The sequence below is a fragment of the Equus przewalskii genome, chromosome 26, assembly GCF_037783145.1.
Source record: "Equus przewalskii isolate Varuska chromosome 26, EquPr2, whole genome shotgun sequence".
Taxonomy (NCBI): domain Eukaryota; kingdom Metazoa; phylum Chordata; class Mammalia; order Perissodactyla; family Equidae; genus Equus; species Equus przewalskii.
The window spans coordinates 6,431,038-6,449,452 of NC_091856.1; positions in this window are offsets into that span (position 1 = coordinate 6,431,038).

Below are 18,415 nucleotides of genomic sequence, written 5' to 3' on the forward strand. Positions count from 1 at the left end.
TTGTAGGTCCCTGAACAATCTGTCGACTAGGTGCCCTTGGGTCATCTCTGCTCCAAACAACTGTGGTTGAGGAAGATCGTGCATTGACCCTTCAGAAAATATTGTGACTTGAATAGTTCCACTTTGGAGGGGCTGTGGGTATTGTGGTCCTGAGCCTATCATGTCTAGTATAGCAGGAAGCTTGACTTGGCTCACGGAGCTGATACTGGAGGGCAGCTTTGGTAGAATCATTCCTTCTTGATCTCCTTAGTGCCTAGCACAATGCCTCGTTCCCTGGAAACCCTTGGAAAATGCTTGTTGAGTGAATTCAAGTTAGATATTCTTTGATGGGTGTGGGAGATGGAAAACATCAAGTTCCCAAGAGATAGACCACGTCATAATTTCCAAAGTTGGTATCTAGAGCCGAAGTGTCTAGTTTCATGTTTTTCTGAACTTCAATGCAAAAAAAAAAAAAAAAGAGAGAGAGAGAGAGACAGGGAGAAAATCGACACAACCCCAAGGAAGGTTTGTTTTTTCCTTTCCTTTAGAAAGCAGCTGTCAGTTTAACTTATCCCAAAATACTGTCAGTGATGAGCATGACTGAAAATGCGTTTTATCTGTAATTAGAGAGATTACATTAAACACTATTATTTGCAGACACACATTGAATTAACCCTAATCAAGGCTAGCAAATAGTAGAGCCTGCCTATTTTTCGCCTCAAAATTTTTAGAAAACTGTGACAGTTGACACACGAGGGACAATGCTGACGAGATTTCTTTCCATCAAATGCCAGACAGTAATTGTAATTGCCTTAAAAAATGTTTTAAGCAGTTTTGTTAGTAAATCAGAAGTTGCCACCCATCATGCTGATAGTTTCTAAACATGGGGGTTGTTGACTGTGCATTCCAATGTGAGTTTAATGAATTGATTTTCGAAGGAATTTAACTTTGCATCTGTTTTCAGGTATAATTAATTCACTCCGATTAATGTGATTAGCATGGATATCAGTGGATTACACATGATGCCCTTTATTTATTCACTTATTTTTAATCTGCCACACTGTCCATTGGGAAATTATATAAGTGTTTTTTTGGGAAACATCTTGCTGGTGGCTCTGATGACATTGGATGTCTGCAAAGCAGAATCCTGGTAGGAATTCACTGGTTATTCACATGCTGTGCAGAAATGTACTTTTGTTTGAGGGACCTATTAAAGTTTACACAGTCCCTGTCTTTAAAGAGCTTACAATCCAGGGGGGAAGATGAGAAAACATTCCAATGCAAGTCCCTCACAAGGAGGGGTGACTGTCCTCAGATTCTTCTTTCTCTGAACACCTCTTACTTAGGGTATGTCAATGGTGCTCCTCTTCTCTCATGCTTCCCGCTATCCTGGGCAGTCTTACTCATGGCTTCAACTACCACCCGCAAATCTCTCTAAGTCAGTCCTTCCCCATGAGCTCCAGACCTGGAGGCTCCAGACGCCTCTGGAGATATTCACCTGGATACCCTACAGGTACTTGAAATTTAACATACCAAACCCAAATCCGTGATCTCCATCCAAACTTGCCCCTCCTATCTGCCCAATCTCTGTAAATGGCTCCTCCATCCGCCCAATCATCAAAGCTAAACTACTATTGTGAGTCTCAGGACAGGAAGACATTTATTTTTTCCCCACCCTTCTCAAAATTTAACATTAATCTTTAACGTGCATTGAAATCATCTGGAAAGCTAATTAAAACAGTTTCCCAAGACTCAGGCCCAGAAATTCTGATTCAGCAGTCTAGAATGGAATCCATGAATTTCCATTTCTAACAAGATCACAGGTGACACCAATGCCATTGGGCCAGTGGCCACATTTTGAGAACCACTGCCCTAATGAATGAAAAGAACACAAGCAAATTTCCATGAGCCATCAAATCACTACTATGTGAGTAATCATTGCCGGAGAATGAAGGCCCAGGATGTAAATCTCCCCAGGGGAGGGCATCTCTGCATCAGCCAAAGGCAGTATGAATTACTGAACCAGCACGTGATTTAATTATTCCTTCACCAGCCAACTATGCATTGAGTGCCTACTCTCTGCCAGGCACAGTGTAAGGCACTGAGCTAGGCTCTGAGATACCACGCTGAGTAAAACCCTGACATAATCCATGTTTTAGCAGGTGAACTCAGGCACTCCATTGAGACTGAGACGTCTCATCTGTAAACCGGGGATAATAATGCCACTGTACAGTCTTTACGAGAGATATAAAATAGAGGACTATAATAAGTGCCTGGCACACTGTTTCTCAATAAGGATACTTAATAAATGGTAATTAGTTCTTATTTTTATGTGAGAATTAGCCACTTTAAAGTGCTATGTTAGTTGGAATTACTGTTAGTATTCTTTCATAGACTCCCTCAGTGAGTTTACCCACGTAGCTGGCTAGGATTTAACAATGTGAGAAAAGACCCCAAACAACTGAAGACATAGGGGAACTTTGAGGTTGTAGAGCCCAGAATCTCTTTTCTTCTTTAAGATTATTGGGACTTGGGCGTTAATAATAATTTCCAACTTCCCTCCGAAAAGATTTTTTCTACATCAGCATACTGTTTGATTAATTGTAATTCTTCTAGATAAATTGGAGTTGGCGCAGAAGCCAAGAGAAACAACAAAATCTGATCATTCTTACTAGATTCTAGGATTTTGCATGTTGCATTGTCTGAATGTAGGTGGATATGGAGATAAAAAGAAAACTCATATTTGCCATTAAAGACCTGTTATTAATGACTTATTTGTTATTAAAGACTGAATGAGATACAGTGGAATGCTACAAAGGCTTTGAAAATGGTATTGATTTGAATTTATTGATATGAAAAAATGGCAAAGACAGCAGCACGTATATCATTTTAATTTAAAAAAAGAGTGTTGTTTTAATTTGTTTATGTGTATATATATATATATATATATATATATATATATATATATATATAAAATAGGTCTGGAAAGATATATACCAAACTGTTAACAGTATTTATTTCTCTGTGGGATAATTATGACTAATCTCCAAAGATTAATCTGTATTTTCTAGAGTTTACTCAATGATGGCATATGATTAGTGTAATAAGCATTTAGGAAAGAGAAAGAATAAGTCCACAGGTCCTGGAAGGAACAAGTGAACGTGTGGAAGCCCTCGGCCAGTGTTTCCGAATCTGGGCTGCGTATTAATGTCACCTGGGGAGTTTTTTAAACATCTACTGGCCAGGCTGCCCCCAAGACCAAAAGACTGCTTCAGCGGTGTTTAGAGCTCCCCAGGTGTTTTCAATGTATAGCCAAGGTTGCGAACCACTGCCTCGGGAGAACCTCTCCTGCATTTCCTCGCTCTTGGTAGGCCCTGGGGGCCCTGGCTTTTGGGGGACCCCATGAGTCCCTACAACCAAGCTAGTCCCCAGGAAAGAGATCAGTGTTCCTCGGCTCCCAGTATCAACATAGTTTTATTAAGATTTCAAAATAATTTTGAAATGGATCAGGGCTAGAAATTACTTTGGCCAGTGGGAGAAACAGTGGAAAGAAGATATGAGTTAGAATATCTGGGATCATAGTGAGGTCTGCCATCTAACAGCTGTGTGATCTTGGACAAGTTACCTTTCTGTGAGCCTCAGCTTCCTCATAGCCCCGCCTCTCTGGGTTACTCTTAGGATTAAATGAACTAAAACACATGAAAAGAGTTTTGTAAAATGTAAAGTAATATATAATTATTATTTGTATTACTTTGTAACTAATATGAAGAATGTGCCCAGGGAGAGACGATACCTGAAGAAGACACGAGAAAGGTTGACTTGACTTACACTCCCACAAGAGACCTAGGCCTCTGGATGGACAAGGAAAATCAAGTTCAAAGAGAATTAAATAAGGGGCAAATCCATGGACTGAAATTAAAAGCAACTTGACAGGCCTAACAAGAAACACTTTCTCAGAAATCCAGAGACGAGACTCTAAGCAAGATCTCCCCTTTGCTTCTCTGATGGCTTCCAGGAATTTATCCCAAAGTGGTGATGTCCCAGAATAAATTGGTTTTCCTCTCATAATTAAGCCAGAAGTTCTGGGAATGGGCTGAGCACAATGCTGAATTCATTACTCAGATTGCTTGCAATTTAATTCAGGTCCCAAGGAGGTGGTCCCTATGTGTCACTGGAAAAGAATCCTTGCATCTAGCTTTTTAAATTGGTAGTGGTTTTCCAGAATCCCTGCATCTAGACAACAGCCTACATACATCTCTAGATTGACTTTTTCTTTTCCTCTAGACTTAGTCTCTGAAAATCACAGGCCCTGGGAGGAGCTTTACTGAACACTGTCTTTGGGAAGAGCTCAGCATTTGATGAGGCCATCTGAGATGTCACTTGACATGGGTAGTGACCAAAGAAAGCTGAGAGCCCCTTAAGAATAGGGACCATGACTTTCATCTCTGTATCCCCGGCATGTCACATAGTGCAGGACTCAGAAAAAGTACACAGTGAATTGATGCCTTGGAAGCATCTCCTGCAGGCACAGTTTCTAGCTCATGATAGGAAATTAATAAGTATCTGTGGAATGAATGGCATTGTCACCAGGTCTAACATACTGAAAATGTCCACTGTTGTGTTTGCCTTTTCACCTTCGCCCATTATTGGCTGCTACTTCTCCCATAAAATGGATTTATTGCCCAACAGTCTCAGGATTATATATGAGTCTACAAAGGAGACAAACCGTAGCATCTGTATGGTACATTCTAGTTTTATTATTTAATCGGATTTTCACAACTTCAGGAAGAATGACTGTTGCAGTAATTCAGGCAGAAGATAAAGGAAACCTAAACAAGGAGATCACTGTGGGAGGGAGAAAAGTGGGAAGCCGTCAATCCAGGTTCTGGCTTGGACACCTGAGTGGATGATGGTGCTATTTACTGAGATATGAAGGAGGTATACGAGTTTAGTTATGGACATGCTCAGTTGTAGGTCCCTGTCTACCAGCCAAGTGGCAGTGATGAGTAGACCATTGGACATGCAGGTATGAAACTCAAAGGGGACCTCTGGATAGACACATTCCTGAATGCCATCAGCATACAATAGTAAGAGAAATCCAGAAAGAATGAGTAGAGGGAGAAGAACAATGACAGCAGTTTTGGGAGGAGGATGTGATAGAAGCCACTAGCAGAGAATTAAGGAGAAAGGTAAAAATAGACACAGCCAGCATGAAAGAAGAGAGGGTAGTACGGAAGGGGACATGAGTTCAAGGAAGAGACTTTTAGAGATGGGAAAGACATATTTAAATGCTAATGGGAAAAGACAAAATGGACATGCTAGTCACCTCTGTATCTATCCCTCACCACATCGGACCACAATAACCCTCAGAAAGGAATGGTCTTTCAAACCTAGCACAAGTTCCTCTCTTGGCCAGCTCTGACTCAGAATCACACAGAATATGGAATGCTAGGAAATGTAGTTCTCAGTTGGATAAACTGAGTTGAAATATCAGAATCCACACAGTTCCTCCCTTGTCAATTTGGGATCCACACACACTTCTTTAACCATATTTAATCTTCAAATAAAAACATCAACAAGAGCATGCTTTTGTATAACACAATTAAACTATCTTCATACAACTGAAAATATGCTAACCTTCTCTGAATAAAAGAACACACAAAGTCCATTTCACCAATCCAGAAGGCAAAGTTTTGTCACCCATCTGGTACTAAACTGAGTCTTCAAAGGCTATTGCATAATTCAGTCAGATCAGCTGCTTGCAGGTGACGGGAAGACTAGTACTGCACCCATTCTCTTTAAAATGAGCTCCCTGGTCAGAAACAAGGCAGGATGGGATAACATGCGGGCAAATAAAGCATTCTGTAAGTCCATAGGTGGGCGGTGTGGAAGAAACACTGCAGGAAGGGAAGGCAAATCCATATCCAAATCAAGTTTCTATTCTAACGAGAACAATGTTCTTCTTCTTCTCTGGTGGAAACGGTCCAGTGGAATCAGCCTGATGCCAAGTGGCCTGAGAAATAGTGCTATATCTCTAGTTGGTGTTGGTCTTTGCTGTTGGCAGTTGAGGACTCAGCCGTGGAGGTAACCAGACTGGCTTTGGTGAGAGGGAGGCTGGTTGCTGGAAAATCTCTAGCCCTGCAGCCATGGCCACTTTATCCACGAGTGCACTGGGCAAGGACAGAGTGGCTAGGGAAAGAGGCTGACTGATATCCACAAAACGGGTCATCTTGTTCATTTGATTATTAAGATCCTTCTCTGGTAAGGTTGTTCTGTGGTGAGCATTCACCTGGGACACAAATATCATATTCTCTGCTCATTCAAAAAGGTCTGTCCTCATACTTATTCTCCAGAACTCACTGCCTCTGATTCTTCAATCATCTTCCTTCCAAGTCCATAATCAATCAGTCGAACTGTTAGTGATAATGAATTAATGTAGATCCATACCTTTGGTTATCTCTTCTTCCAGGAAAATTAACCAACCAGGTACACGGCTTCGACTTTTGCTCACTGAGAAGATTTCTCTTCAATACTGTCCTTCATGGCCACACTTGAGTGGGGCTGTAGTGCTGGTAGAAATATCTATAAACCTGATCCATTTTTTTCCTTCTTCAGTCAACTGATCATAAAGACCCTCCCTGGGCCACACGTGCAGATTGAGAGAGGAGAGGCAATGTAGCACAAGTGGGTTTCATGGGACTCTATGCCATTTACTGATCCAATTTCTTGTGTCTTCAGGACCTGCTTGAGCCTGATCTCTTACATATCACTCCCACTTGATGATGAAGTGATGCTGTGCATACTCAACATTGCAGCTTATTGGGTCAGACATCACTCACTTTGTGGTGGGCAGCTCAGGTTGCATGATAACTTGGTGGCCCATAGTCAAGGGTTTAGTCTCTACCAGGGTGCAGTAATAAGCCAGAAGCTGTTTCTCAAAAAAAGGATAGTAATTGGGAAAGGATGGCATAATTTTGCTTCAAAGTCTCAAAAGATCTGTGTTATGATCCACCCACAGACGCTTGCCAAATGTTCTATAATGCATCTCTATCTGCCAAGACACTCCAAGAACCATTGGATCTGCTGAGTCAGACAGCTGCTTCTGGTGGCCTTTATTAATGGGCATTGAGAAAAAAGCATTTGCCATGTCAATAGTTGCCAGAGGATATGTTGTTCTGCTTCAGCAATGAAACCACATCTGGAGCTGCAGCAGGGTAAGCAGTTAGGAGGAAGAGCTATTGGCAGAGTGGAGGAGAGCAAGGACAAGGTGGGACTTGCTGGGCACTGTGCATCTGTCCATCACCCCATCTGACTACAACGCCCCTCTGAGAATAATGGCTGCAGCGCCACTTCCACCTTCCATCTTTGTGCAAGTTCCTCTCTTGGCCAACTCTAACCCTGAGTCACAGAGTGAAGACAATACTGGGAGACACAGTTCCCAGCTTAACCAAGTTGGTCCAGCATAATCCAGCACATTGGGTTTTGTTATTGTTATTGTTTTTTATGCTTTAACGTTCATATATACGTTATGTTTATTCTTTTGCATGTATGACTTAGTTCATAATGTAAAAAGATTTTAAAGCCAATTTAAAAATGGATGTATTGAAACTCTTGCAATAGAGATATTTGTAACAAAACAATTATTTGTGACTGGGAAAAATTATATTTTTTGTATACCATACACCAAAGCAGAGATTCCTTTTCTGAGTGCTAAGATAGGTCTGAGGATGCAAACTGGAGAGGGAACTATGAGATGGGGGTGATGTGACAATTTGGGATGAGAGGCTGAAGAGGAGTGTGAGTTTGGAGAAAAATTCTGGAGGGAGGCGGAAGATTTTTGAAGAGAAAAGAAACTGCTATCCACAATGGAAAATTGGGAAAAGAACAGAGATATTAAAGGAGATTTTACTAAGGTTTAAAATGTGATTTTGCAATATAAAATTTCTTCCCCTAGTCCCACGGCATTTCCAGTAAAGTGTGCATTTCTCATCCATGCGTGGAAGAGGTGGGCCTGACTGGGAACGTGTCAGACTCTGAGAGCAGCCTCAATAGTAGGTCTGGAGCGGGAGGGATGGCCGCTCCCAGGAAGCCTGCTACACCCCCAGTTGTACTGGCAAAAAGACAATGCAAAACACTGTTATTAAATTGCTGTGAGCAGTTTCTGTCTTGTAAGAAGACACTCTGAAGCAGACTATCCTTTGTTTCAGGGGTACAAAGCCCTGTATTGGCCCTTTAGTTAGACGATTATGAAACAAGCTTCCACCTATAGTTCTTGGGAAGATCTTTGATGCAACCTGAATGCAGATATTTTAGCTTAAAAACCTAAGTGACCGTGGTATAATATAAATTGTCCTGGCTAGGTTTTTGCAGCCAAAATTATGCATCTACAGACTTGGTGGCCTCTTTGGGAGAAGTGCTTGTTTTCTTTGTATAGAATTAAACTAGATATTCTTTACCTAGAAGCAGTTGCTTGTTTCTGTAGAGATGTATATGTCCTTATGTGCAGAAATAAGAGGCTGTAAGGAATAGAAGGGCGGGAGGGATGTGTAGGCAAGATCTTCACCTCACTCTGGAATAGTCTTTTAGAAAGCTGGGCTCAGTTTGATGCATACCAGCTGTTTAATGTCCTGTACATGAGACATGTGGTTAAGAGCATGGGCTCTGGAGTGAGACCACCTTCATCTGAAACCCCCGCTACCATTTACAGACTGTGTTGCCTTGAGCAAATTACCTAACTTCTCTGTTCTTCATTTTCCTTACTTTAAAATGGGACGGATGATAGTTGTTACTCTATAGGGTTGTTGAGAGGATTAAAGGGATATGTAGAGAGTTTAGCACAATGCTTGGCAGATAGTAATATTTCAATAAATTTTAGAATACTCATATTGGGCCATCAATGATGTAGTTGTCTTGCAGGAACAAGCAGGTGAAGCCACACTCCTTTGGGTAGGTTGGAGTCTCTTCAGAAGAAGTAAAATTCCCACTGGCACTCATCCCAAGAAGATGTGGATTCCAGGGGTAGATGATAGAAGAGAAGCCAAGGATAGATAACACGAGAAATGGGCCAGAAATGAGTGAGACATAAATATTTACAATGAAGTCCTAGATTGCCTAGGAAAAATGGAGAAACAGTCTCTGAAATTAATGGTAGGGCTTCTGGGATGCCAGAAATAAGACCCTCAAAAACAGAAGAGATGAAGACTGCTCAAACCTGGTTAAGAAAGATGCTTCAGGATGCTAAGAAACTTATGTACAAAATAGAGGAGAGTTGGGATCTGCACCCATCTTGAGGTACTCGCTCATGATTTGTGAGGAAAACACTGACTAGGATCCTGTTTCTGTTAGTGTTGCTGTATAACAAACCACCCCAAAACTTAGTGGCGTAAAACAACAATTTTATGATACTCATCTCCTCTGTGGGTCAAGAGTTTGGAAAGAGCTCAACAGGGATGGCTTGTTTCTTCTCTCTGATGTCTGGGACCTCAGCTAGGAAGGCTTGAAAGCTGGGGGTGACCTGACGGCTGCTGTTTAGAATCATCTGGAGGTGTCTTCGAAGTTGATGCTGGCTGGGGTGGGGCCCGCCCCATGTGACGTCTCTCTAAGAGCTAATTTGGGCTTCCTCACAGCTTGGTGGCTGGGTTCTAAAAATGAGCATCCCAAGAAAGCCAGGCAGAGACTTGATCACGTTTTAGCATCTAACCTTGGAAGTCACATAGTGTGGCTTCTTTCAAAGTCGCAAACCCACGCAGTTTCAAGGGAAGGGGACACAGATTCCACTTCTCTATAGGCGGAGCATCAAAGTCACAGTGTAAATAAGAGCAGGTGGGATGGGAGTTATCCTTTTAGTCATCTTTGGAAAATATAACCTGCCATAGATGGATGGTGCTACTGAAGTGCTCTCTTGCCTGGGCTTTGGGGGATTTTTTTTATATCCCTCCATTCTTGGGACTCAAAAGCGAAATGAGCAAAGTATTGCTCTACTTGGGAGTCCAATAGGACAGGATTCCTTTAAAAGTTAGATTAGGAAAAGTTGGCCGCATGACGCATTATCTCCTGGAAGGAAAAATCTCTTCCAACACAGTGAGTGGAAGACTAGGGACAAAACATGATACTGGAAAAGTCAGAAGCAATGGATGCAGATCCTGCCTGGAGAAGCAGTGGAGAACAATGGTGGCAGGAGGAAGAAAAGGGAGAAATGGCAGACCAATGAAGGCCACAAAAAAAAGGAACAGTTTCTGAGAAATATAAATAAACATTGGGCAAAATTAGCCAATCCTAACTTAAAAGGAGTAGGCAGAAACTGTTTTCAATTAGGGGGCCATTAACTGAGAGAAATTTTGTTGTTAATGTATATTAACACTAAGAATTCTGCCGTACTCAGGAGTGACAGCTCAAATGGGGACCATACGTCTAAGAAATGGTGACATTTCAGAACTACGTAGTAATTCATTATTATTACTCCTTATAAATTTGTTATAACAGGTACATCACATTCATTTCTCATTATATTAAGTTGGTTTTGTTTATTTTTAAAAGTGTTATATCTTTTATTTATTATGTTAAGTATCCAGCATCCTAATTTGTGTTACCTCTGAATCTAGGTTTTACTTTCTGGAGTTTGTCAAACTATTTAGTCATCACTACCTGGAACATTTTAGCACCAGGTGGCAGCAAAATCTGAGAGCTGAGATAAAATTCTTGGCAGGAAAGTAAACACCTAATTAAGAATTTATCTCAAACCTCAGGATGGTTAATAAGGAGCAGAAAATGCATTGCTACCCCACTCCCCTTGTTTCTATTTAGATCTCTCTCATTTTAGTGAGTGATTATCCAAATTGTGCATACACCCTCCCCCCAGCCCCCATGCACTCACATATACTCTTGCAGACACAGAGAACAGCCAGCCGGCCAGTCATGCGGCCTGTGCTGAAAGTTAGCTTCAGAAAGGCAAGAACTAGGATAGCCCAGAGCAGAGAGAGCCCGCAGAATAAACCAAATGGGCACGTGTTAAGAAAATCCAGGGTCTAAAGGAGCAGAGACCAAGTTCAAACACCAATTCCAAAGGGCCAAAAGCAGAACCAAAGTCAGGCAGCTGAATGAGACAAAGAGGAGACGGAAAGCAAGCGCAGTAAGAAACGGAACAGGAAGTTACTTTCAGAGAGCAGTGAGGGCAGGTGCTTGCTTATCGTGAGCAGGCCTAAAGAGACAAAGAAGAAACTAGAGTCATGCTCTCTTCTTAAGTGTACCCAAGAGTTAACTACGTCATCTCTACAAGATTCTCCATTCTCTACGGGCTGGCCAAAGAACAGAGTTCTGGGATCCTTTTCCGGTTTTACCCCTACTTGCTGGGTGATCCAAATTGGCTGTTCCCAAGCTTGAGGTGACTCCCTCCTCAGACGAGAGTTAGTGCTAATCTAGTCTTGCCAGAGGAGATGGTAGTGATTTGGGATGGCAGTTCCAATTTGCTCTTATTTAAGAAGCGCTGCCTTAGTCACTTCAGATTTTATCTGGCTGGGGCCTGGTTCTTAAGCTGTCAAAATGGATAGAGATGCATACTCTTTAAACACAAATACAAAATCATTTTAAAGTCCATTAAGCAGATTTTTTAGTTGGAGGATAACTCAAAATTGCCAAGCAACTTTATTTTCAGATGCCTCTTTAATGATGATATACTTCCAAATAGTATTTTTCAACAACTATATTTTGCAAGCATTTTTAAAATATGGGTGTTAAGAGCTTTTAGGCATTTTTAATCCTTTTTCCTGCTTGTAAAGGCCCACAAATCAGTCCTTGGAACATGCATCAAACTCTCAAATTAGACACCATCGCTTGAAGAATCTCTAAGAGGTTTGGAAGGGAATTTGTTGTAATCTTTCTTTATTCCTGAAGCTTTCCATACAATTGCCTATTTCACTGGAAAGCTGTAAAAATGGATTTTCGTGTCATACGTCTAAAGAAAAAACAACAGTCTTTGTTCTGTGGAGCATTTCAGAAGATTCACAGGTGTTAACAGGTGGAAGGATTCTAGCTTTTGCTCTTAAGAGGAAAAGATTATTGTGGTCAGTAACTGCCTCTTTAGAAGTAGCTATGCTTATTTCTGGCCTTGAAAACCAAGAGGTGGACTGTCTTCACATAGTAGATGTCCATGAACAACTAGCAGCAAGACGAAATCAAAGCACCCCATGGTGAAGAGCTGCTAGGTGCCCAGAGAGGCCCAAAGGGGCAGTCTCCTGGTGTGATGTCCATGTTCCAGGGGTTACACCTTAGGAGCTTGATTTAGCAGGATGGTGAGAGTGGATTTCTCTCTCTCTTTCTGTGTCTCTCTCTCAGAAGGACACCCACTAATAAGCTCTGATGTATAAACCAGAAAGCTCGTTTATTAACTTGTAACTAGGGACTTGGACCCTCTGGTAAGTATATTCTTCATCTATAGACAGACATACACAGGAAGCCAAAATATTATCAAAAGTCTGCTGCATATAAGCATAGACACAGAACTAGAGGAATTAGCACGATTCAAGCGCTACCTATAATATAGCCCAATGTACTTGTCTTCATAAGGAGCAAAGATTAAATTCCTCTCTTGTTTCTTTATGTAAACTTGATCTAATAGCTTTTCTAGTTCTGGCATTTTATATTCAATCTCAACTTGATATCCATTTCTTCTGGTGCAAATGGAAACAAAAGGGTCAGATGAACCACAACCATAGAGAACTATGGCTCAAGATACATGAGGAGGAAGAACGAGTGCCCTTAATTACTCTGTCTGACTTCAAATCTCTAGACCTAGATAAATTCTATCCCATAATGTACAAGAAACACAGACACTGATTATCATCCACTGAGACAATTTGAGACATCATAGAGAGGAGAAGAGGTGCTTGAATACTAGAAACAAGCATATGTTCTGTTTTCTAAACAGAGAAATGATTTGAGCCTAAAAAGACAAGAAAAGTAAATCTAATGTAATTTGGAAATTTACATTATAATGTAATGTAATGTAATTTGGAAAAGTATAGGCAAATTACTGAGCATGGAAAAGAATGCACTGATCCCCAGGAAGCAACATGAGTTCACTACCACTCAGCCATTCAACCAGTTCGTCATTTACATTCTAGGCTGGGTTATTAGCGGACATTTTTATTTACTGGTTGATTAGATTTAAGATCAAACTTAAATCATTAAATCAACTAGATGGTATTTAATTTTCTTTCTATGCTCCAAATCAGTTAACGAAGCAGCAATTATTTGTTCACCAGAAGTCTGGGTGAAACTCTGCAGCGAGTTCATCCTGACCATGTGCCCATTCTACATCCCTACTCACCCTTAAGGCAACGTTTTAGTTCTAACAATGTTGTCTTTATTTGAAACATCTCTAAATTCCTCTTTCAGAACTCCCTTCTGAAGTTTACTTTCTATCTTTACAGGTAGAAAGTCATTTTCCTTTGGAGAATGGATTTTTAACTTTTTCATAAACAGTCAAGTCCATTAGAAACAAAAAAAAAGATGAACTTTGAGCAGCTGCTCAATTGAATGAGGGGTTGGGGAAGTGAAGAAGCCAAAGATTCAAGGTATATGCATAAACCAGGGAAACTGATTTAGTTGGGGGTCTTGAAACAGGCCCTGAAAGCAATCTCTAAACAGGGTTTTTTTTTATGGAGGAAAATGTCCTTAATAATTTGGAACTCTCAAAGATTATCTTGCTTTCAAATGTTTAAAAATGCAAGTTTAAAATAATAAGGGAGACAATATAGGAAGACATACAGACTTTCTATATCTACCTTTCTTCTTCTGTTCTAGCAATGTCATCTGAGCATTACAAATATCTTTTAGTAACAGAACGGGTTTCATTTCGTTTCGAAAGCATTTTTATATGTATGATTTTTTTTTAAATTGAGATAGATTTTATCTTCTAATGTTCTGATAGGCTACAAATCTTAGCTCTTTGGTTAAATTTAAACATAATTTTTAAAACATACAGGAACAAAGATTTAGATTTAAGTTTGTATCTTTAATTCTGTTGAAAACAAAATTCAAACTTTAAAGGCAAAAAATTCAGTTACCAATAGATTCACATTATATTCAAGTGTTACATTTTACATGACTATAACCAAATTTTAAAAGTTAAGAGATCAGCAGTAGTACTAGAAAGTAACACCTGTAATGTTACTTTTCCAAGATGCTTCATCCATGCAAATTTCCCCCAGGAACATTTCAAATAATCTTCACCAGATTAAGAAATAAAAAATGATCTTTATCTATTTAGAATTTATACTTATTCCAAAAAGGATTAAAGATGATTTACAAAACTACATATAATTCAACAAGATTTTTTTTTAAAGCAAGGAAAAGATTAAAAAGAAAATGAATGTGGGGAAAGAAAGCCAGAACTGAAGTGAATATTCACGTTGGTGGTAAAGTCCTATATACTTGCTAAATTTGTCTTAGGCTTTCTAACAGCCATTGCGAAGAAGGAAATAATCAGTTCCATGATTCATAAAGTTTAAAAAAATAAAGTCTGTTTCAAGGGGGACAACATTTTATGCTCTGACAGTGGAGGAGCTCAATCATTTGCTAACCAAAAATATTTCCTGGTGTTAAATTGGGTTGAAAACTGAAAAGCAGAATTATGTAATTTGTCAGGAGTACCTGAAATGCAACTAAGGCCATTTCACTTCCCGATCTAAAAAGTTCAGGAGCTCCCCACTGTCTATAAATTAACTACAAACTTCTTGATCTGATATTTGAGGCCATCCTCAGAACCAAATCAAGGTGAGCTCCGCTACGCAGACAGCATTTTTTATTCAATATTGTGTTACCAGCATTGTCACAGGCCTGTATGACAGAGAAGGTGTCAACAGATGTTCAAAGATGTTATATAGAGGAACTCTCAATCAGCCAAGAAAGTTGGTAGAAACTCCAACCCTCATCTGTCTACTTGTAAGGCCTTCCCCTGCCAGCTCTGCCTGTTGAATGCTAACCAATATCTACAAAGTCAATAATAACAATAGTATTTCCACCACTCATAATAGCTACAATAACATCACTTTGCATTTGTATAGTGCTCTGTAGGTAACAAAGTGCAGACGCAAGAATTTTAAACTATTCTCACAACCAGCTTGCTTTGTGGTCCAGTAGGGATCATGGTCCCTCCTCTACAATGCAGAAACCAAGTCTTGTAGAAGGCACATCTTTACTAAGTGGCAGATGCCATTTTCTCCTGATTTCCACAATGGGATGGTCTCTTCCTCTCCTTCAAACCCTTGTGGCATGTGGCTTGTACATCTCTGTGACAATAATAATTCCATACGTTTTATATAATGCATTACAGTTTATAAAACACTTTCTCATGCTAAATTCTTATTTCTTTTTCATTCTCACAACAACCTCATTTAAAGATAAAATAATCCTCTCCTTACCTTGAGGACCCTGCTGCTCTCTCCACATTCTCTAAAAATATAAAAAGTGAAAGTTACTCAGAGGATTACACCACCACCATACTCATTTTATCATCCTCCAAGAATAACAGAAACTAACATGTTTTTAGGTCCCTACTCTCTGCCAGGTGCTGGGATAATTTTTTACGAATAATATAGCTTCAATTTACTTCTTTGCCCTTAGATTGCTAAATTGTTTTCCCACCCCCAATAAAACCAGCCAAAATCCAGAAATAAAATACGTACTTTCCTTCTCTGTGGATACTTTGACTAATGAGGAAAAAGAAAAAGCAACGCGGCAATGCTGAGAAGGAACAGACACCCTTTCTGAAACTCAGCTGCAGTCGTTGATTTAGGGACCAATTCTGGCTGGAGTTCAGCTGCATGGTGTAACACACTGGGTGGATCAAGGATGTGTTGACAAGAGCTGCCAGTTAGAGGAATTTCTGATGAGGACATCATCAGGGAGGAAAAGACTCTAACAGAGGGATTTTGGTGAGGAGGCTCTTCATTCATCACCTTGGCTCAGAGTGACAGTTCCAAGCCAGAGGAAAGCTGGGGAACAGAACCAAGATGGAGGCCACCATGAGAAATCTCTTGGGTCTTAGGACAGGAAGTCGTGGCATTCCACAATTCCAGGGGGTACTCTTCACATGGACTACCTGTGCATGGTGCGCTTGGAGTTGTGCATCATAGGGTCCTCCCCATGGTGTATGGCTCTGTCCCCCCATTCCACCAGCTAAGTGCCATAGGGAATATCCATTTTGGAGACCCTCAAGAGAACTGGGAACTCTCAAGCTTTCATAACTCATTTGATGATTTGGTGCTTGGCATTTTGATTTCAGTTCCGTCTATGGCTTCCTGTAACTTCCTATTAAAGACGTTTCTGAGGGGGCGCAACAGGATTCTCTAGACATGCTCAGTGGGAACACGAAGGTGAAGATCATGCTCAACATGTGATTCCTCCCACAGAAACTCAGGTTCCTTCTGGCAAAGATTTCTCTGGAAAAAGGTCAATTTTATCCAGACTGTGTAGCCTCTCTTAGCTGTTTTTCTGGGAAAAGCATCACCTTTGGAGAATAGTGAATTAGAAATTATTATTCACTTACGGGGCCTGGTGACTATTTCTTAGCTGCCCTTTAGGTCTGTGGTTCTCAAAACTGACTGCACTTTAGAATTATCAAGAGAATTTTAAAAAAATAAATCACTGCCTGGTTTCCACTTCAGGCCAATTAAATCAGGATCTCTGAAGGTAGGGCCCAGGCAACTATATTTTTTAAAAGGTCCCCAAGTGGCCCTGTTGTGCCATCAGGGTTGAGAATCTATGCCTCAGATGTTTTCTTATTCTTCTCTGATCTCACTGTCAGTGACAAACTGAGCTTGAGAAGGTTTGCCCAGATGGAGGAACTCAGTTGTGAAACTGGAGAAGAGACCTATGAGATCACAAAAGTGATGAGACAAATACGCCATTTAAAATGAATATTTATCAGGCACCACATTCCAGGCCATGTGCTGGGAACACACAGTAAACAATACAAGGTTCCTGCCCTCAATAAGTTTCTGCCCTCTTTGGAAAGACAGATATGTGAACGACCATACTTCAGAGCAAAATTAAATTGAGGTCCTGTGGGAGCACAGGCTGGGGAATAAGGGAAGGTTTGGGGGGAGATGAGGGATTTGAGGTGGGTCTTGAGGGAGGAGTAAAACTTTGCTCAATGAGAAGGAGGCAGAAAGCATTCCAAAGAGACGAGCAGCTTGAGCACAGGCATAGAAGCAAGAAAGTGGATGGGATCTTAGTGGACTAAAGGAACCTGGTAGAGCTTCAGAAAGCGGAGGTCCTTGAGGCTGGAAATTTAAATCAAAACTTAGAGGGCCTCAGAAGCCCTACAAGAAATTGCTAGGTGTTGTATAAGTCTGTATGATGTATGTCTTAGATGAAGGGGCCACAATCAAGGTTTAAAGCTAAATAGTGTCATGACAAGATGTGAAACAAACAGGGACATGATCACCATGAACTTTGATAAATATATCTGGGGTAGTTACTCATCTTGCCCTCTGGCAAACTTCTCTCTGCTTTTCTGCCATACTATTTTGGGGAACTGAACATACCTCTGTTGCATTCTTTGTGCCTTTTATGTATGTTCTCTCTGTTCAAGGTTGTCTTTCTTCCCTTGTTTGATATCTCCTATGTATGGACCAAACTCTGATGTCACCTTCTCTGTGCTTCTTCCTATAGCACTTTTGTGGGGATAGCTAATAACAGCACTTGTTAATTGTATCGTACTTATTGACATGTCTGTCTTTCCCTCCAGTCTGTGAGCCCCTAGAGGACAGGAATGGGATCTTTTTAAACTTTCAACCACCAGGACTCAGCATAGTGGCTGGCATGTTGGCCATGTAGACTGACTGATTGAATGAACAGGAAAGCACTTACTAGATGTCGGAAAACTTCAAACTTACCAATTTTGTCCTGCAATGTTTAAGTAGAAGGATTCAGGAATTTTTTTTCCCCATATTTAAAACCACTTGCTCAGGCTTGAAACACCTCTCATCTGAAGTATCCATTTATATAAGCAAACTGATAGTTGTTGAACCTATCAATTTGTTTCCATGGAGCAGGACTATTTCTCTCTTTAGTAATAATCTGCCAAAGAAATATTAACGTTAATGTGTCTTTGGCTAGAGGAAATATGAATACCGCTCAAAAAATCCTTGCAATCCATTGAGACCTTCAGAAAGGCAAAAGTCCTTTAAGGGGTGTAACAATGGGATTCGAGGGCCTGCTGAGCTGAGAAGAGGGAGGGTGGGTCTCTTTGTGAATTTTGTTGATTTCCAATTCCTTAAATGCATTTTGTTGGAGGATTAAAAGGTTTACTGGTGAGAGTGTCAGTTGTCAAAGAATTGTGGACAGATTCTATAATCCTGTAAAAAAGAGCTCCGGCAGCTTCTCCAACAGGAATCTAGAAATACTTGGTATCTTGGAAATCATTTTGCCTTAT